This window comes from Otolemur garnettii, unplaced genomic scaffold, assembly GCF_000181295.1.
Source record: "Otolemur garnettii isolate 467f Iridium unplaced genomic scaffold, OtoGar3 scaffold00039, whole genome shotgun sequence".
Lineage (NCBI taxonomy): Eukaryota > Metazoa > Chordata > Mammalia > Primates > Galagidae > Otolemur > Otolemur garnettii.
In genome coordinates, this window is record NW_003852434.1 from 10,219,603 (window position 1) to 10,224,933 (window position 5,331).

Sequence of the window (5,331 nt, forward strand, 5' to 3'; positions counted from 1 at the left end):
TAATAAGAAGCTGTCAAGCTCACAATGGCAGACATAAGTGTTGTAAAATTCTAATTTTCTTTTGAAAGTTAAAATTTCTATATTAGTAAACACCTATCAGTTGTTTTCCTTTAAGTGACAGGCTCATTTCATCATTTGAAAAAACGTCTGCCAAATGTTCAAGTCTAAAAGAGCAGTTTCTCACTGTTTCAAGTAAAAATGGGATTCCAGGGTGGCGCCTGTAGCTCAAGTGGCTAAGGCACCAGCCACATACACCAGAGCTGGTGGGTCTGAATCCAGCCCAGGCCTGCCAAACAATGACAACTACAACTGAAAAAAAAAAAAAAAATTGCCAGGTGTTGCAGCAAGTGCCTGTAGTCCCAGCTACTTGGGAGGTTTAGGCAAGAGAATTGCTTAAGCCCAAGAGTTTGAGGACGCTGTGAGCTCTGACGCTACAGCGCTCTACCAAGGGCTTGAAACTCTGTCTCAAAAAAAAGGGATTCCATGAAAAAAAGCAGCCAGTTCAGCACATAACTCAATCATACAAGTGCTTTTCCTCAATTATAACATCTTGGTATGCAACAAAGTGCTTTTATGTGTGTGCATTTTCCATTTCTTCACATAAGATTTGTTTTTTTGTTGTTTTTTTTTGAGACAGAGCCTCAAGCTGTCCCCCTGGGTAGAGTGCCGTGACATCACAGCTTACAGCAACCTCCAACTCCTGGGCTCAAGCGAGTCTCCTGCCTCAGCCTCCCGAGCAGCTGGGACCACAGGCGCCCGCCACAACGCCCAACTATTTTTTGGTTGCAGCCGTCATTGTTGTTTGGCGGGCCTGGGCTGGATTCGAACCTGCCACCTTGGGTGTACATAGCTGGTGCCTTAGCCACTTGAGCAACAGGCACCGAGCCTTCACATAAGATTATTAAAAAGACATGTACTTATAAAATAGCCAATAAGCACATGAAAAGATGCTCAAAATCATTATAATCATTAAGAAAATGTACACCAAAACTACAGTTTTATTTTATTAAATAAAATGTAAACAGAGATTTTATAACACATCAAACTCCAAGCTTCATAACCTTGAACTAGAAACAGAAGAAAATAAAAGGTAAGAACTCAGCCATTTCTATTTTTCCTCTTTCTTCCCTACAGTAGGTCCTAACTATTGCTATGGTAAATTTAAGTAAAGAAGCTAAAACAATGCAACTTTATGCTACTTAATAGTTCACAAGAAATTCTTCATTTAAGATTAATTTGGGAGAGGCAAGAGCTTAAACTTGTAAAGTTAATTCTGATAGCTTAAACATCTGCAGCAGGTGATTTGACGGGTTCAGAAAAAAGTGAAGCAGGAAATTTTTTTTTTTGCAATTTTTGACCGGGGCTGGGTTTGAACCCACCACCTCCAGTATATGGGGCTGGGGCCCTATTCCTTTGAGCCACAGGCACCACCCCAGGAAACCTTCAACTTTGAAACTCTGGCACCCACCTCAGACCTTTCAGGCACCCATTAGTACTCCAGCTGCATCCAGGTTATTAAAAGCTCCTCGGTCCCTTAAAGCAAGTCCCCACACCAATCAAAGGCCAATGTTTGTATGTGTACAGGAGCCAATTAAAGAGTCCACAGAGGTGGAAAAGTGCTAGTCATGAGGCCTAAATTCTGCCCCACACAATCAACACCAACAGTGGGATGTTGAGTTCATTCATTACTCCACTTTCTCATAGTCAACAAGGAAATCACAAGTGTATCTTCACTACAAATTATGGAAATTGTAGTGAATCATTAGCATTTTAAAAGAAAGGCTGTTAGTCCAACAATGCCAACCTAACCTAGAAGGCCCTCCCCTGACTTCAGCTTCTAATATTTCACCCACCACCCCTCTAACCCTATTTTTAGTCTTCCAAAGAGCAAGTAACAAATGGAATTGACCTCACAGTATCCATAATGGCCCACAACAATTTTCTGAAATATCTGTTGCTTTTATTTAAAATAAAGAAAAATAAAATAGCCACTAATCTTGAATCTGTAACAGGAGTTTTTCATACTAGAAATGTATGGAACATTAGTAACAGCCAACTTGGAACATGTTTGGATGGATTCATATAGCCCTTACAAATTCACTTCCAACATCCTTTATGATTGACAAAATATAACACATATTTTTAAAAAATAAAACACATAGATCTGCAATATTTCTAAGTTCCCACTTCAGTAAGGTAAGAAACCATAAAATCTCTAACAGCTACCTGGGTTAAAAATAAAAACAAGTACCAATTTGAGTTGAGATCCTTAAAATTTCTTCTTTGGAATGTATAAAAATTTTACCAAAGATTTAGCAATCCAGTTAACTATTCACCAGGATTTAAACTGGGCTGGTTGGATAAGTTAACCATAATATTATGCTAATAAGACTACAGACCTACTCCAATTTCTATTTAGGTCTATTAGAGATACCAAAAAAATTTCTTTAGATCCACATTATTACATATAACAGTTAACTATCTTTTTTTTTTTTTTCCTGCAGTTTTTTTGGCTGGGGCTGGGTTTGAACCCACCACCTCTGGCATATGGGGCCAGCGCCCTACCACTTTGAGTCACAGGCGCCGCCCTCTAACAGTTAACTATCTTACAAACTTCTATTCCTGATTGTAGAAGACCACCAAAAACCTACACACAAATGAGCATGTACACACACTACTTCTAGAAGAGTAACTCCACATATGCATCAGTTGATAATGAGTTAGCATCATTTTTTCCCTATACCTGTATAAAGAATAGACCATTAACATGTAGTAGGATTCTGAGATGGAGAGCAGAGTGAAAAAATAGTGATAGCCAGCAATACACAATTCCATTTTCCAGAAAAATATTCCTGACAAGATAAAGTAAAATATTGCATTGTTTTTTGTCATTTTAGTTGTGGTATCTCAATTGCAGAAGAGTAAAACCTAAACTAACTATTGACAATCTAAATTAAAAGACAATACTTTCATATATATGTTAAAAGGCTGCTGCCAGCCCTAACAATGGCCCAACCACCAAGAATTAAGGAAAATAAGTAAACACAACATTTAGGAAGGGGAAGTGGTGTGCTGGAATCCTCTCCCCTCCAGGAAACCAAAGAAGAACTATAAGGATGTCATGATGACCAGCTATAAACAAGACTATATGAAGACTCGGTTTGCTACTCTCTGACCTTTAAACCAGGCTTACTAATTTCCTAATCTACAAGCAAACTCACTATCCCTTTACCTAGAAAATAAGTTCCTCCAATATCATACAGACCATTCACAGGGATCCTCAAAGTTACTGTTCACTTGCCTCCTTCCCCTAGCCCCTTAAGGAGATGAGACCCTCTTCTTCCTTAACCCCCACCTCTGAGGCACCAGTCATCCCATTAAGCCTTGGGACTATCCGCCATAGAAGATAAACCCACACACAGTGGACCAGTCCCCAGACTGTTTCTTTCCTTAGATCAGTTATCCAGCGCATATGCTTCAGACCTGCCCAGCTGACTCTCTATCCCATGCCAGTGGCCTTCTTTCATGAAGTGATGTGATGGCTCCTGAATTTAAGGGAACTCAGAACATTTTGAGATTCATACTTAACAAGAACAATGCAGTACCCATAAAACAAAGATACTCTTACGACACTTGTCATCATAACAGAAATAAAACATGCTAAGAATCCCAAATCAAACCTGGCAGTTATTTTTCTCCTCTATGGACATAATGCTCCACCACATTATCTCTATCTCCTGATTTTAGTTCCTAGAAATGGACAAAACTTGAGAAACACAGCCAGTCTTCTCCTGAGGACCAACTGGACAGTGGACATGTCAAATATGGCTGCTCTCCAATTGTTTTCTATTAATTTTTAACAGGCTCCCTGATCACTTTTCAATTCCAAACCTCAGTCTCTTACAGAGGCACTTCATACTTTCCATGAATACAGCACTCCAAGAGATAGAAGACGAGTACAAGTCATGCTCTTAAAAAAATTAAATTTTACAAGAGAAAATTCCACATTAGAATACAACGAAGCTGTGTATGATACGTGCTATACAAGCAATAGTTGCTACATAGAGCAAAGGAAAGATAATTACACTCATTTGTTTGTAGACAGGGTTTTATGAAAAAATAAAGATTGCAAAAAAATCCTGTATTTTAAATATATATTAAAGAACCAATTTTAACAGAGTGGCAGAGGAAAGTGTCTACATTCTAGGCAAAAGTAACAACATGGGAAAGAGTGTTCCCACAGCTATATCAAAATACTATAAACCAGGTGGCTTCTAAACCCTCAGCATTCCAGTGGCCTGGAAGTCCAAGATCAAGACGCTGACATGTTTGGGGTGTGGGGAGGAAGCAGGCCCTCCCCACAGTAACCTCGCATGGCTGAAGGGGCAGGGCTCTCTCTGGGGTCTCTTCAGAAGGGCGCTAATCCTATTCATGAGGGCCCTGCTTTCACGACCTAAGCACCTTCCAAAGGCTCCATTTCCTAATACCATCACCTGGGTAGTCAGGATTCCAACTTCCAACATGAGAACTGGGGAAGGGAATTCACACTCAGACCATAGCAGAAAGTATGTGAGAAGCAAAGGAAATGCCAGATACATGGAGTAAGGGTGAGAGATTAAAGCTGGAGAGGTTGGCTGGGGGTCACATTGCAGAGGACCTTGAATCCCACAGTTATGAGTCTGTACTTAACTTCATTAGCCAAATAAGAGTGACATGGGTAGAAGGCCATCTCAGGAAGAATAACCTATAAGGAGAACAAGCAATGGTTTGGCAAGAAAGAACAGTCCAAATGCTAACGTAATTCTCTGAGCAGCAGTAAAGACGCAAACCAGGGTTGACAGCACTGGAAACACAAAGTGCCAAATGCCTCACACACACCACAGGTAAACTTCTAACCACGGAGTTCTCTAAGACAGCTCTCATAACTCTTCCCCATATATACTTTCCAAATAAAAACTCAAAAAATAAGAGATTTTATTTCCTGATACCTTCTAAAATTCATACGAGAGCGGTCTGGTAAGTAGCCATGTATGTCTCTATTTTCTCATAATTGCTGGATACTTTCCAGACAGCCCTCATATACTACAAATGAGTCACTTGAAAAACCCAAGTTAAGACAGTAAAATAAGCAATTAAGGTGCACATCATTGAAACTAAACAGTATTCTGAAAAGCCACGCAATTTTATTTGACCTCCTATCCCCTGATCTCAAGATACACCACATAAGGCAACTTCTTTTTGGTTTTTTTTGAGGTAGGAGCCTCAAGCTGTCGCCCTGGGTAGAGTGCTGACATCACAGCTCACAGCAACCTCCAACTCCTGGGCTGAAGT

General features: G+C 39.9%; 1 protein-coding gene across 3 annotated transcripts in view; it reads right to left on the minus strand.

Moving 5' to 3' along the window:
- BMP2K (BMP2 inducible kinase) overlaps positions 1 to 5,331 on the minus strand; it is a 135,091-nt gene that overhangs the window by 119,761 nt on the left and 9,999 nt on the right. The window lies entirely within an intron of this gene.